Here is a 17,327-nt window from a genome sequence, read left to right on the forward strand (position 1 = left end):
ATGTAGTTATGGCATACATATTGTTGTTAAATGTCTGTCAACACATACATCCTATTGCATAGCTACTTGCCAAGCTGATGACTGTCAGTCCCTGTACAGATGTGCAGATGGCAGGTATCCAGCTGGGATATGTACAGGCGACCTATGCTTGATCGACACTGACATGTCTGCCCAGCTGTGTAATGACTGGCACATATAGGAGATAACACCATGTATGCACCACATGCCACAGGTACCTCCAGTACACTACCACAATCAACAAAACATGCTTGGGTACAGGTCTCCATCACAGATACTAACCATGTGTTGTAATACATGTTGCATACATGTCAACTGGATCACCTCAGTAGCCATATGCAGGAGGCACCTAGAGTATTGGCTGATGCATGGCACTCTCACACTGAGGGTCAAAAAAAGTGGTGTCTGTTGATAGAGTGCCTGGTGGCACATGGCAGGTAGCATGATACCACTGTACACACATCCCCTTCACAACCCATCTCTCCATGGACAATAGCCAGGTACACAGCTATGACCACCTCCAGCGATGCAGCCCAGTACTGACACGTGTACATGTGCATTACTGAGGACAGCAGTGTCTGTGTGTTAGCACACCTGTAGTTAGGAATTCCATGAGGGCCTTCAAAACCACCGCAACACCCATTGCCATAGTTAGTTGTGGCTGCTGATGTATTGGACATTACATGTACCCTGTTATGCTCCTCTCCCTACCGGCTACACGAGCCTTGCAGTACCAGCACAACAGTGTTGTACAAATGGGTCGATAGGCATGGGATACCCATTGAGTTCTGGCAAGTGTGTGTATGTGTGTATGTTTGTATATCTGTAGCGTACAGCATTCCAAGGCCACATACTCCTATTACAATACGCGTTGCCACACAGTAGTACAGATAGTGTTTTTGCTGCCCATAAATGAGGCATGACAATGCAACATCCTACTATGCCTTTGGCATGCGCATTAGATGCATATCCCTGTAGTACCACTGTTGGGATATACAATGAGTTTTATCACAGTTGTGGGCAATGTGTGAGGGTGGGTATGTCAGAGTGTCATCATGGGTTCCAGGGGGTACAATATCCACTGGGGGATGTGGGTGCTGTGTACACTGTCATTACACCATGGTACACCCGGTATATGTCCCATGTACCACTTTATGGTGACCACTGTCACCATCAACCATACAGGTAACTGATACCACAATCCAGCCCAGTTATGCATGCACTGTGTGCAGCCTACCTGTAACACATTGGACACATGGACAAGTTAGCTAGCATCGATAGGCCCAGGTCTCTTGGATATGTGTTTGCCTGTTATGTGTCTGTTAATGTGCATATGATGGTATGTCACACTATGTATTGTCCATGTACAACCATTACATCCCCCATTAGCATACTGTACATGTCTGGGAATGTTCTGCATGTAACATGTAACCTGGAACACATCTCACCCTAAACTCTGTGTGTTATGTGCAATGAACGCCACACAGTTCAGTAGCACTACAGACCTCAGTAGGGGTCTAGTCTCAGTGTTGCCAAGTAAGAGTGTGCATGTATGTGGATGGGTCTACATCAGGTTGCAGATTATACATGTCCCAGTGGGTCATGTGTCCATGTGGCACAGGCAATAACTGTTATACAAACCTGTGACATGTGTTCAACTGTACCCCAGATATGTCACAGCCATGGTGTCACCACAGTGCCATACCCCTTGTAGAATATGACTGCAGACCATCATCCTGCTGACACATGCACACCTACAACACAAATGGATAACATTATGGAGACCACAATCAACCAGTGTTACTAACAGCTTTAATGCATCATTGCTGGATGGCAACACTACCTGACATGTATGCATTAAACATTACTCCTGACAACATGTTACACTGCAGTACTTTGGTATACTTTAGTACAGCCACCATGTGCATCAGAACCATAATAGTCTGCTCCTTCATAGATGTTATGGATGACAGGGATGTGGTACAAGTATCATCATATGCACAGGGTGTATTATTGGTTTGCCAAAAGCCGAGGGTCGGCCATACATTTGACACCATGTGTGTGGATGAGGAGTGTAATGAGTAGAACTGGGCATGGTGATGTGGTGTGTGTAGGTATGAGGTTGCTCTAGGTGTGTTTGTATAGTGTGTGGTTATGCATGGACATAGTTCTGCAATATGGCTGCCCTATACAGGTGTTTATAGACAGCTGCAGACCATACCTGGCAAGGTGTGCAGTTCACTGCCTCTGGCCATGGACATGTGGACTGCGTGTGCCAAGGATTCCATGGGCACATCCAGGTATAGGAATTGATGCGTCATTCTCCCCTGCTGATGATAGATGTCTGCTAGAACCAGGTCCCTCCTGGGACTGACCAGGACCATGTGCTCATGGCCTGCTGTGGTGTGGTGTGGACAGCACCCCCCCTGCAGTGCTGGGGCTGTTATTGCCACTATGGGAGCACATTGGTGTCCTAGCATGTCCACGTTGACCACCAGCTGTTGGTGTTGCTGACCTACATTCACATGGCCATCGCCACACTCTCACCACAAGTTCATGCACAGAAAAGCCACGGTCGATGACACCCATCATCTCACCAAACCATCTATCCATGACCTTGGTATGAGAACAGAGGGCATCAGACAGTTCATGGAAGTTGTCACTAGCAGATGTGAGAGGAGCCCTCTGCAGCCTCAGGCCCTGTCTGGTGTTCAGTTCCACATGTGCCTGCACCTTCATGACAGCCAGAAACATGCGCCTGGTGGTACCAGTTTTGACGAGTCTGCCAGGGGTATGATGACCAGCGCCCCTACCATGCGGACCCTGGGACATCTGCCTATGTGGTGCCCTGCTGGACATCTGGCTATGCCTGCTGTGACCAGACACAGTAGGCATGGATACCACACTCTCCTGTGCACTGCCACCAACCGCCAGCTGTCCCTCCGCTATGGTCACTGGTGATGGGGTATGTATAGGCACTGAAACTGTGTGCGACGTTGGGGTGACTAAGAAGGGGATGTCAAATGATGGCACTGTTTCAGCCCTTGACAACCGCACCTGTGCCTGAACAGTGCTATCATCATCATTGGTATCTGTATGGACACCATCATCAGATTTCATGCAGGACATATCCTGACTCACCTCGCTACCTGTGGTGGAAAACAGGAAATGCACTTTAAGACCTGTACAGCATTGCTTAACAGTACACACACACATACACATACACACACACACACACACACACACACACACACACACACACACACACACACACACACACACACACACACACACACACACACATTCCACCTTAATACCTACCTGTCCATGAATTTACAGATAGTCTCATGTTTATTCTAATACGCTCCCCATCCTGCATCACACTTGGTAGCATACACTCATTAATACCACTCATCAATGTGTCATTCCTCTAAATGCCTAGACAAGTGATCACAACACAAGACCTGTTACTCCATTACCTCCTTGACCTGAGTGGAGTGGTTTGACATGGCCTCACTGCTGTCATTCAGTATTCACCCTGTGTATGTCAGAACATTATGAGCATGGCCCCTACATGTAAGGGGCTACTACATTCACTCCATATTGTCAATCACTGGAGTGTCATGTGTAAGTATTGCTCAGTACATGCCAGATATGCTTCTCAATCAACCTATCATGTGACAACTGTAATATATTGATACACTCCCTAGTGTTGTCTAGTAATTCCTCAATGCATCTGTAGTGCTGCATACATGGGTTGTCGGTCACCTTTCTGCTGAATGAGATATTAAGGGTATACCTGGTGTCTACTGTCCCTCCCAATGCATGTTCCATGCTACAGACCTTATTATACCATCAGCTCTCCTGCGATTACATATCAGTCAAGTATTCCTGATGTGTCATGTGTCAGTCCATGTCCATGTACTGCAGGATCCCAAAGGGAAGTACTGCTGTATGAACAACCCCACAATCACACATGTGTGGATACCCACACAAACACACACACACACATGCACACACACATCCTACATGCATCAACCTCCCTCCACTTCATCAGAGTGACCCTACAGTCAGAATAACCAGACACTCACACACACACACACACACACACACACACACACACACACACACACACACACACACACACACACAGGTGAGGTTGCACAAAGATAGTACACACAGTCCTCCTATTACCCATCTGTCAACATGCATAACATATGGTACACAACAGCATGCAGTGCAGCTATAGTCAATCCATGCTAGCAACAGTTTACATGTGTGTGATGCATGGGCTGTGTTAGTAGGTGATGCCCCTTCCCCTGGATACCACTGCACCCATGAACACAGTATTGCTGTTCACCTTTTCTGTACCTTGCCATGTACTGTGCACCAAACCTCACAGGTGTACAACCCATCACTGAATGTGTAGTACTTTGTCAGTTATGTCAGCTCCAATGCTCACAGCCTCTATGTTTTTCAGCAACACATACCTGGGATGATATGTGGACAGATGTCATTTGTGAATGCCTGATATCTGGTTTACAGATCTCAACATTAGCAGACCATATATGACCAATCTAATACTATTACACTGACAACCATCAGACTATGGCTATGGGGAGTGTACACACCCTTAATTATATGACGCACCCTTCCTTGATCTGCCATGGGACCACATCAATGCACATATTAACAGTACATGAGCCCGATATGTGACATATGTCCTGTACATTCACATGCAGTGTCTACAAAATGAGTTAGGTGCGCGGATGCTGACTGCGATGTATACACTCCGCGTGTGCATATGTGTGCACACCCTTATCATGACGGTTTGTTGCACCTGTTGTTATGTGTACTACAGCAGTCACTATTCCTGGCAGGGGTATACTAGCATGGGCCATCTGTATTTGCCAGTGTATGGTCAGTCGGCCCTACACATGTCCCCCAAATCTGCATGATAGCAAGGTCTACCCATGTGCACATCCCTTGGTATTTACACACTGCATTCACTATTGCTGTGGATGAAGGGTTATGTCTGCCACAGTTCCTGAACCTGACTGTGTGCAGATACAGCAATTCTCAGCATCCTTAGGATGCCTGCTTCAGTGCACTAGTGTTTTATGCTGACACCCCCTCCCCAACATCAGCCTTTTTGCAGATGCTTGACAAGTATGGCCTACACATGTGTGTCAGTTTGCAGTGTCCCATACACTGAACACCACGTGTCACAGCCTAGTCACAGCTAATAATGTGGACCACAGCAATACATTATCCCATAGTGTATATCTGTAACAGTTGCCATTGTAATAATGGTATATACACTGTTGTTGAACTGTATAAGGGTGATGTTTCACACATGTCCCTACTGTAGGCCATGTGTCCCACCATTATGTTAATCCCTGCTGACACATTCCACAATGACAGGATGTTAGTTATCTTGCAGGTGTCTGAAATACCCTTCCAATACCCCATCATGGTCACCACTGTGATGCAATGCATTTAATAGCAACAATATGTGAACCTGTACACCATGCATTCTGGGTAGGTGTGTTAGATGTGTGCATGGAATATACAATAGCCATTACATCTCCGGTGTATTGGCAAGCATCAACATAAACCATACTCATCAGCTACAGGCTGCTGCCTTGGTGGTATACCAGAGGGACCAACATAAGAGTGTGAGATATGTGAAGTCAGTGGCTACACCTATGGCATTGCTACAGGGAGGGTGCAGCATTACAGTACATCAGCAGTACAAGTCCACAATGCTACCACTTATGCACATCTGTTTATTATTACTATGTAGCAACAACCTATATATATGACATGTCAGATATGCATGATCTACCTGTACAGATGTGGATGCATATGCAACAGTGGCCTACTGATGTGCACTGTGGTCTTACTTGCATGCTCCTCAGCCAATGTGTGGGTAGCACCCACCTCCACAATGGTGTCTGGCAGTTGTTGACTGTGCGGACGAGCAGGTGCCACGCAGCTGATGAGGAGCTCCTTAACACGTGTCAGAGGGAGATGGATGGCATGATCCCCTGTTGTGAGGTGATCCCCCCGGACTGCAGCAGCATGCTGATGAGCATTGTGAAGCAGGTCAGAACAATGATGCCGGACCTGCTCATAACTTTGGTTATGCAGTCCAGCATCATTGACCCTGTGGACTAGGTCATCCCACAGGGCTGTCCACTCCTGCTGCTCATAGGTGGCCCAGCCAAACAGGACAGGGTAGTGCTGGATGAGATAGTCCAGCACTATGTCATTTTCTGCTGCTGAATAAGCAGGTAGGCGTTCATGTGACATCTTGCCTCAAAGACATAAATATGGAAACAGGTCTGAGCAACTCATACAGCAAGGTTACCATAGTTCTTAATACACATCTGTGTCACCCCCCACCACATCAGTGACAACAAACTGTATACACAACTCAATAGGTATGGCTAGAGCTTACCTATCCGTGGGACATATATTGTATTGTACCATGCTTTGTGCTATGTCTTTGTAGCCATGTCCCCTGTGTGGACACTATCATTGCTGGCCTGTTATGGACTATTCACCTGCATGCCATTGGCAGGGCCACTATGGTTCCATATATGCATGTGGTATGCTTGCTATGTGATTGATGCACATCTGACATTCTGTGTTATTGGGGATATCTATGGATGCTGTTGGACATGTTCCAAGATTGTGTAGACTATTAATACCCACATATGTTCTATAACAGTGACACTATAGCATGTGTAGGGAATATTTGCCAGCAGAACCACCTCTCCAAACTCATCTGGCCATGTTGCCAGGCCACATCACATGTGGGACCGACCCTGGGGCCTCCTCATGTACTGGTACAGCACTACCTTCAGGTGGAACCACCTCAGGGGATGTTGTCCCTCCCCTGGGGGCACACACAAACATGATCCTGTCCCCCGAGGTCAGTTCCAGGGTCTGTTCCATAGCGGGCTCCACAGACACATGTGGTATATGCAAAATCACCTTGAGGCACCCAGTACACATTCACAGGGTCCACATGCTCCTCCTGCTCAGCCTCCAGGCCAGCCACCTTCAGGGTCGTGGACTGCTGTTGTGAGTAGCAAATGGTGGGAGGCTTGTTCCCATTGTTTCCATATTGGGGCCCATGGGGCTTCCACATCGCAGACCACACACACCATCCAGGGTATTTACCCACCACATGTGTCATACACCACCCCTGTAGGCTGTCCTCTATATCTACCAACCTGGACCACCTCCACAAATATACCTGCCATACTTTCCCATATTCCCATTGCTTACTTCACAGACAAGGGCAATGTGGTCCCAACAAGGGGTTCACATGTGAAATACCAGTCCATGTTGCACACACTTACAGCTGTATATATCTGTGTGTATTGCTATGTGTGCTGTTCCCTCGCACATAGCATGCAGCACTGTGGTGGTAATATAGAGGACACATATTGCATACATATATGTATGTGAGTTTGTATATATGTAGACGTGCCTATAGATATATATCTATATGTGTAGATATATATGATGTATATATGTGTTTATATATATGTCTTCATATGGGTATCTAATCTGTGGACATACATGTAGATATTTATATATATATATATATATATATATATATATATATATATATATATATATATATACATACATATACATATATATATATATATATATATATATATATATATATATATGTTTTATAAATACATATATATATGTTATATATATATATATATATATATATATATATATATATATATATATATATATATATATGGGGTACATTCAGATATCAGGTCCACAATCACAAAACTCTTTCCTGCACAGCTGCATTATTCTGCCTTGCTACAACACAGACAGGTGCCACATATGGACACAGCCTAACATTAGGGGGGTATATATAGAGTCAGATTGCAGGTAACCCTATTACATACCTATGGCATTTCAGCATGCTACAATACATGTTAACCTGCATGCCCAGCAAGTGGTGGGCTGTGGAACCCACATGTCCATCATTATGGCATTACATCCACCACCAGATATTGGCCACAGTAATATACATCCCTTCCATTACACACCACACACTATATTGGCATACATTTTGTCAGTCAGTGCTGCTTTACACAGTTGACAGGTATGGCCCACTACCCACAGGGCAGACTCTAATGTCCATAGCAGTTGTTCAACTGAAGATCATTACAACAGCAATACCCAATGGCACGTGTATACAATTCCACATCATCTACCCCAGTATTATGGACCAGGTACTACAGTCAATTACATGCATATATTCTTCACATACCTGTTGTGGGGATGAGATCTGTTGTGGATAGTATCCTTGTAGGAGGTAATTTTTTTCTTTCACTCCTTAGCCTGCTTCCTTTGTTGTATATTCTGGTGTTGTTGCAGTGCAGGAGCTGTTGTATGTTTTCTGTTTGTTTTCTCTTTTACTTTATTTCTCTGCATCTCTCTCTCTCTCTCTCTCTCTCTCTCTCTCTACAGTAAATGGATTGAGCTGCCTGGAATAGATTGCAGCATGGCTTTTGTGGGTGATCCACATGATCAGGTGATGGCCTCAAATCAGTATCCTCCACTTGCTACCCTCATGCAGCCAGCTGTGTAGTACTTCCAATTACCACTGTCATGGCAGCCCATTACTATAAATCTCAACATCATGTGGGTATGGTCCCTTCACCTTTCCTGTATGGTGGACATCCTTCCTGTGTGTGGGCAGCAGTGTTACAGACAGCAGGTAGCAATATCACTTACAAGAGGACTTGCAGACTCAGTCCAGATACATATTTGTATGAGGTTCCAGAACTACAAACAGAGAGTGTGAGTACTGTTGTTGTATGCATTGTATAGCACCACTGTTACAAGGTTTGTGTTTACATGCTAGTTTAACACGGACTGCAGTCTGTCTGTATAACTCTCAACTGTGTGCCTATCCACTTGAGGGCCAGAGGTATGTGTGTGTTATGTTTGCCTGTCCACCACACAGGTCTTGTGTCAGATATATTAATGGCTGTGTGTGTGTTGAGTGCTACCAGTACATGGCTACTTCCGTTTGTGTTTCTGAGCTCATATTCCTGACTAAGGGTAAGTTACAGACTATCATGTAACACCAGTGACTTGCTTAGTCTATGACAACACTATTTCATATATGGGCTTGTGTTCCAGCCTCTGTCCTCCACCTACATACCAGGCTTTGTCCATATGAGATGCTGTCAGGGGTTGTAATGTAGTGGCCTGTGAGTATGTCATGCTGCCATTCCAACCATTATTCTACTGCTGTTGTGGCCCTCATACATATTGTGGAGTTGGGTCCATATGTGTTTGGGCTTCATCTGCACAATACATGTGACCCTTATGCAGTCCAGAGACCAGTGTATGCAACAGTGGTATATGGCCCTGTCTGTTAGTCTATGGGGGGGTGCAGGGGTGCACCATAACTAACCTATGCTGTTACAACATGTGAGGGTATTAGGGGTAAGCTGCCTTAAGGTATCTGGATGTACATTACAATACAATTCACCTTGGGTAAATGCAGGCCTACTGCTTCCTGCCACACAGACAGTTCTGTTTGTCAGTGTGATTGTGATGGTTTCAGTTATGACTTGTTATGTAACAGATACATCCCATTGTGTCAGCTGAGTACTGTACCCTCTAGGGATTGTGTACAGAGTGTAGATAGAGACTGCTGGAATATGTATCTGCAATACTTACTGTTAATTGATTGTTATTCTGTGGCCCAGTCTGTCTTTACTGTTGTACTACTTGAAGGCCTTGGCCTAGACAGCAACATATGTAATGCTTTCCAGAATACTGTATTAATTTATCTGTTTGACAGTTGCATTAGTCTGTTTATATGTATTTCATACACAGCTATATGACATGGCATATACAACTGTAATAGTGCACAAATAAAGCTTTCTCATGTATGCAAACCTGTGTGTAGTGTTATACCCTTTGACCTCTCTGTGGGTATATGTTGTAGGCAACAATTATCATTTGTATGGGTGACTCATACAGTGTCCAGCTGGTAAGGTGGCAACTGTAGGGATACTGGCTGTTCCATATGGTGTGCACCCTCTACATATGTATCGTCCTATACATATCTCTGTGTGTGCATGTGCAGTTGCATACAGATATATATATATATATATATATATATATATATATATATATATATATATATATGCATATATGTGTCTGTGTATATGTATCTTAGGAATGTTTATTGCTTCCACATTGTACCTTCCCTATAGTAACCAGACTGTACTGCATGATATGTTATTGATACCAGCCTGACATCATACAGGTGTGATGGGTTACTGTTAACATCTTGTGCCCATGTTGTATCAAGTCCTGGTTATGGGATTTGCAACAGTTGGTATTGTATTGCAGGGCAGACCTGTTTGGTTGTATGGGGGGATATCAATACGTACAAGACATGTGTTGCTTGGGCCCCCTCACCTCCATTAACGGTGCATGTGGTCATATATGTATTTGTTATGTTCTCTTTTATATCTATGGATATATAAATATATATATATATATATATATATATATATATATATATATATATATATATATATATATATATATATATATATATATATATGTAGACATATGTATCTATGGATGTATGCATATGTATATATATATATATATATATATATGTGTGTGTGTGTGTGTGTGTGTGTGTGTGTGTAGATGTATATATATATATATATATATATATGTATATTTTGATATAAATATATATATACACACACAAATACATCTACATGTATAAATACATTTCCTCTACTATTGAATGACTGTGCTGGATATGTTTGTGAAAACATCAGGTTTATGTATATCTGACATGGCTTAGTGGTAAATCACTTTGGTCATGGTGTGCAGGGTCCTAGGTTTGAGCCTTGCAAAGGCTCTTTATTTTGTTGATGGGCAGAACAAGGGCCATTGGATACAGAGTGAGTAAGACACTTTTAAGCAGTTGTAAGCGGGTTTGAGTGGAGGTAAGCACTGCTAAGTTCCGGTTACAGTTTCTTATACTCATTTAGCTTCTAAATTGCCTAACCTGTGTAATAATTGCTTGCCACTGTGCAAACAGGCTTAAACCCACTTACTGCTTCTTAAAAGTGCTTAATCCCGCTTACCCCTGCACTAATCTCTTTAAAAGAAAAGAAAAAATGGTCGATAGGAAAGTGGTAAAAAAGGGGCACAAAGAGGAAAAGACAGTAAGGAAAATAGCTATGGATGTACAGGAAGGGTATAGGGAAGATCCATCGCTGCCCATTACTTCTACAGCAACAGCTGTGCATATACACTGAATTTTATACATTGAATTTGGGGATAGATTTGGACACTCAAACCCCTGAGAGAGGGTTGCGGGCAACAGTAATATGTTGTGAAGTCAGTTAGACCAGATTGCAGGTGTCCAGTGGGCACATGTGTGAAGTGGACAGCTATATATGGGGCCAGAGTTTTATTTGGGTACAGATTACCCTTTTTTTCAGGTGAGAGTGGGATATTGGGGAGGGATAGTAGGTATATTTGGGGAGGTAGGTTGGGTAGGTTTACAGAAAAGACATACAAGATGCATACAGGGGCAGTATATGACACAGGAGGGAGTAAACACCTTGATGGGGAGGAGTGTTGGGAAATTGGAAGCCCATGAAACCCCCTAGTGGAAGCAGTGGGACTGAGGTCCCCACCCATGGGCAGTCACCACTGCACCTTAACATCCCCGAAGGTGGCTGAGCTGGGGGCTGAGTCAGAGAGCCAGGCCAACCCTTACCTAAGGTTGGCATTGTTTAAAGGGGTATACCAATGGGAAAATTGAGTTAGCTGGCCTACACATTGCTTACACCTACTAAACTGGGCTGTGTAATGCTTAGCATTGCTTAATATTTAATTTGCATTATATTTGCTTTTTAGCATTAATTTAGTATTCATTACATGTTATTTATGTGTTTGGTATCCATGATTCATGTGTATGTACACTGTATGGGTTCCTTGTGTTTATTAGGGGATTTTAACAATTTATTACAATGACACCTCACATCTAGGCTTACTGCAGTACTCCAATTCACATATTTATGTTATGTAGTAGGTTATACAACATAAGACTGTATATAGATTCCTTTCACATGTTCAGTTTGATTTTTCTATAGTGAGGATTTGTTTGGTGATACCTCAGTCTTATTTACTGCTGTAATAGCTTAGTGGTTAACTACTATGATTATAGTGTACAGGGTCCTTGGTTCAAGACTTGCAAAAGTTGCTCATTTTTTTCTGGCCAGAACAGTGGCTGTTGCATACAGAGTGATTAAGGCACTTCTAAGGAATTGTAAGCAAGTTTGCATGGGTTTGCGAGATGGTAAGCAATGCTAACCTCCGGTTAAATATGCTTACAGAGTGATAGCTTCAGTATTGCTTAACCTGTGTACACATTGCTTAACCCCCTGTGCAGACAGGCTTAAACTTGCTTACTACTGCCTAAACATACTTGCGCCTGCTTACTCCTGCTTAAATATACTTACTCTTGCTTACTAGTACTTATACCTCCTTACCACCGCACTAATTTAGACAATAATGTGTAATGGCTTTTGGGAAGGTGGTGGATTTGGAAACTGTATGGAGTTTTCATTCATAACACATTTTACCTTCCATTTGTATCCCTGATTCCTGTGTACATATACTATATGGGGCACTTGTGATTATCTGTGGACTTTGCAACATTATGACAATGACACCAAACATCAGCATTTAATGTAGTACTCCATTTCACAAATATATGCTATTTAGTAGGTTATACAACTAAAAATATTGGTCATAATGTGATTTGACATGGAAAATGGAATGTACTAGAGTGGGACTTGAACCCGGGATGACTGCTCATAAGGTGAATGCTCTGCCCAGTACACTATTGCTGTACTGCTTCATTTGCATATATTTTGCTTTTTATCCTCTTGTGCCATTTAAACTGCATTAACCATAGCTAAGCGATGGGCAAACCTGTGCACCTATGGTTAAATTTAATCTGTTTCATAAAAACAAAAATCTTTATATTTGTTGTTTTGACTATTGCTCTTGTACACATGGGGAGATGTTGCTGGGGGTATGCAAACACCTATGAGTGGCCTCGCTCATTCTTTTATTACTACTCTGCTGTTCTTATTTGCAGGACCATATATATTCTGAGAACTCTGCTCTTAGACACGCCCCCTGCACTCTTACATGCTCCATGTAAGATCAGGAGCTCAGGCAGCACACCTTCATTAATATGCATGGCATGCTGCCGTCCTGCCGCTAAATGGCTGCTTCCATGCAGGACTAAGCTAGTCCTGCATGGGAGGATAGTGAATCCGGGGTATAGTCTTTACTGTTTAGTACCTTAAACCTACTGTCATGAAGGCTCATAGGATATAAGCAAATGATCCCTTAAAAACATACTAGTGTTTAAACAACATGGCTTCTGAATAACAATGATTTGTTATTTTTGCATTTTTAACCTTTGAATGGTACATATGTTCATAGGTAGGTACTAGGCTATTGGCCCCAGGGCCTATATAAGCCTAGCCGAATGTTACTCTGGCTTTTGCCACCCAAGAAAATTATTTTTCTGTGCCCCTGTCAAGCAGAGCCACAGAAGTGATCCCCGGGGTGAATTTCCTATTTCCCATCCAATCATCAAGATTTTTCTCGAAGAGTGCTAATGAGGAGCTTTGTTTGATACAGATAGGTAGCTTGTTTCAGAGTATGGGAAGTCTCTGGGACAGGAATCTATCCTTCCAGCATGTTCTGTTTATTGTGGTGATAAGGTTTAGGTCCCCAGAGCATGTAGCTCAGAGGGATTGGGATTTCTTTAAGTGGAGCATGTCCAACAGCTCTGGTTTTGACATAGCTTTGTATGCTAGGCAGAGATTGCCTCTGAGTAGGCGATATGCGACAGAGTAAAGTTGGAGTTTTTTGAGACGGTCTGCATAGGGCATCTGTTTGAGGCCAGTAATCCTCTTTGTGAGGTATTTCTTTGGCCTTTCCAGTTGTTGTACATGTCTTGTGAGGTACATACCAAAAGGGGCGTTGTACTCTATAACGGGTCTAATGAGTGATGAGTAGAGGGGACAAATTTTCCTGGATGAGAAACCTTTTGTGATGAGGTGTGCCACATAGAAGTATTTCCTGACTCTGTGGCGATGAGATTATCAAAGAAGAGACTACTGTCCACCTGTGTCCCAAGGTCTCTTATCATACTTTCAGTGTTAAGTAGGCTACCGCCTATGTGGTAGTTCATGGGTATAGAGTTTTTACAAAAAGGGTTGACAATGCACTTTTTGGCATTGAGCTTGAGGCCATGGCTTTGACACCAGGCATCTGTCTCAGTGAGGCCCTTTTGTAGGATGTCCACATTGTTAGGAGTTTTGATTATGGCTCCTAGTTTGCAGTCATCTGTGAACTTTGTTAGCCAAAGACCTTCTGTGATAGCCTGTACTTCAGAGAAGTAGATACCAAACAGGACCTAGGACTGCACCCTGTGGTACTCCACTTGTCACTGGTCTGAAATTGGATTTAGAGTCTGCTACTTATACAGTGTGGGTTCTGTCAGTGAGCCAGTTGGCAACCCATTTTGTGACATAGGGATTTATACCTAGTTTAATGAGTTTATCTATCTATAATCCCAGACATTCAGGACAATAAAGTAAAACCCCACTATATGTAGACATGGTATTTCTAATTTCATCTGTGTAATATAAGTGGATTATTTATTATGTATTATTTATTATTTATTATCTATGCGTTTGTTCAGATTTCTTGCTCTAATAGATCAAGAGGTATGGTGCCTGAACAAGTGGTTTAATTTCTCAGTCAGAAGATGGTATCAGTTTTGCATTAAGTCATTTGTTGCTCAGCAAATCATCAGAATTTAAACATGTAAAAATTATGTGCTAATTGCAGGAAGTTGACTTGAAGGCATTGTACAATGAATTCTGCATGGCTAAAGAAAGCGTGCATGCATTGTTGCTGATACAACTCTGCCATTACCATGTGACAAATGGTAGAAGTTTTTTAGTGTCCTATAACCCTGAAGCATTTCCAGTTAACTTGTTTAACATTGTGTTGGCTGTGTTGTCATTGCCAAACTGCAGGTTTTCCTGAATTACAGCATAACCTGCAGTGAGTTTTATGAATTTGTTTTGCATGATGACAAGCTGCTGTTATCAGGAGGTAGCAGTGAGAGATATTATTGGGGAAATCACCCAATGACTGAGTGAAACCATACCAAAGAAATAACCCAAGACATACCTAACACTATGATGCCTAGTATTACTTCTAGTTGTAGTTCTGTTTGTAGTTCCCTACATATACAGTTGCTGTTAGCTGTTTTCGTACTTAGGGCCATTACTTTTCTTTCACTCTTCAATGAAGCAAACCCATCCCGCTTGTCACTTGGTGCAATATGTGGAATTATTTCTGATGTTTGGTGCTTGTAGTGGTGTTTGAATTATAGCTACTGCAATAATAATAGACTAGTCAAAATTCAAGTATTAAGTGGTTAATTATCTGCCTCAAGTTGCTGTTAGGCCACTCTTTCCTTGAGCCATTCATTGGCTGTGGTGGATTTTACTGTTGGCTTGTTGTTTATTTTTTCTAAAATACCTGATATCAAATCCAATAAGCTAAAAAGCATAAATAATTTGATAGAAATACATATTTTACAGGAGTTATGTGACAGCTTAGTACACTAGAAAACTCGCAAAACTGCTCTAAAACATGTATTTTATAATGCAAAATTACAAAATTTTCCTGGGAGTGATACCTGTGGAGACCCCACAAAAATGTTTTTCCTTGCATCTTTAGCATTTGGACAGGAATCTATCCCTCCAACATGCTGTTTATTGTGGTGACAAGGTTTGGGTCCCTAGAGCATGTAACTCAGAGGGATTGGGATTTCTTTAAGTGGAGCATGTCCAACAGCTCTGGGTTTGACATAGCTTTGTATGTTAGGCAGAGATCTCCTCTGAGTAGGCGATATGTGACAGAGTAAAGCTGGAGTCTTTTGAGACTATCTGCGTAGGGCATCTGTTTGAGGCCGGTAATCCTCTTTGTGAGCTATTTCTGCGGCCCTTCCTGTTGTTGTAGATGTCTTGTGAGGTACATACTAAAAGGGGTGTTGTACTCTATAATGGGCCTAATGAGTGATGAGTAGTGGGGAACAATGACCTCTTTTTTCCTAGATGAGAAACCTTTTGTGATGAGGTGTGCCATGTAGAAGGATTTCCTAACTACTGTGGCAATGTGATTATCAGAGGAGAGACTACTGTCCACCTGTGTCCCAAGGTCTCTTATCACACTTTTGGTGTGAAGTAGACAACCACCTATGTGGTAGCTCATGGGTACACAGTTTTTACCAAAGGGGATGACAATGCACTTTTTGGCATTGAGCTTGAGGCCATGGCTTTGACACCAGGCATCTGTCTCTGTGAGGCCTTTTTGTAGGATGTTCACATTGTTAGGAGTTTCGATTATGGCTCCTAGTTTGCAGTTATCTGTGAACTTCATTAGCCAAAGACCTTCTGTGTTAGCCTGTACTTCAGAAAAGTAGATACCAAACAGGAGAGGGCCCAGGACTGAACCCTGTGGTACTCCACTTGTCACTAGTCTGAAGTCGGATTTGGCGTCTGCTACTTTCACGGTGTGGGTTCTGTCAGTGAGCCATTTGGCAACTATTCTTGTGGCATAGGGAGTTTTCCCTAGTTTAGTGAGTTTATCTATAATTCCAGAGTGGGGGATGGTGTCAAAAGCCTTGGTGAGATCTAGATAGGCTGTGTGAACCACCTTACTCTTGTCTATGGCTTTGGTGACTGCTTCAAAGAAGTCTATCAGGTTTAGGAGACATGATCTGCCTTTTACAAACCTGAACTGGGTGGGGTCCAGAGTTTGGAGATTACCAATATTTTTGTGTATAAGATCTATGATGATATGTTCCATGGCCTTGCATACCAGGCTCATTAGGCTAATGGGGCAGTAGTTCCCGGGGTCCATGGTGGCTCCCCTTTGTGGAGTGGGATAACCATTGCTGTGCACCATTCAGTGGGCACAAAGCCTGAGGTGAGGCTATGATTGAACATGGTGCTTAGGTGGGGTACCAGTTAATTCTGCAGTAAATATAGAACACTGCCTGGGATGTTATCAGGTCCCATGGATGCTGTGTTCTTCGCTTTGGAGAGTGTGGATTTTACCTGTGCAGCCGTGATTACAGGAACTTTGCATTCTTCTGG

This window comes from Protopterus annectens, chromosome 1.part2 (genome assembly GCF_019279795.1).
Source record: "Protopterus annectens isolate FY-2018-M chromosome 1.part2, PAN1.0, whole genome shotgun sequence".
NCBI classification, from domain to species: domain Eukaryota; kingdom Metazoa; phylum Chordata; order Ceratodontiformes; family Protopteridae; genus Protopterus; species Protopterus annectens.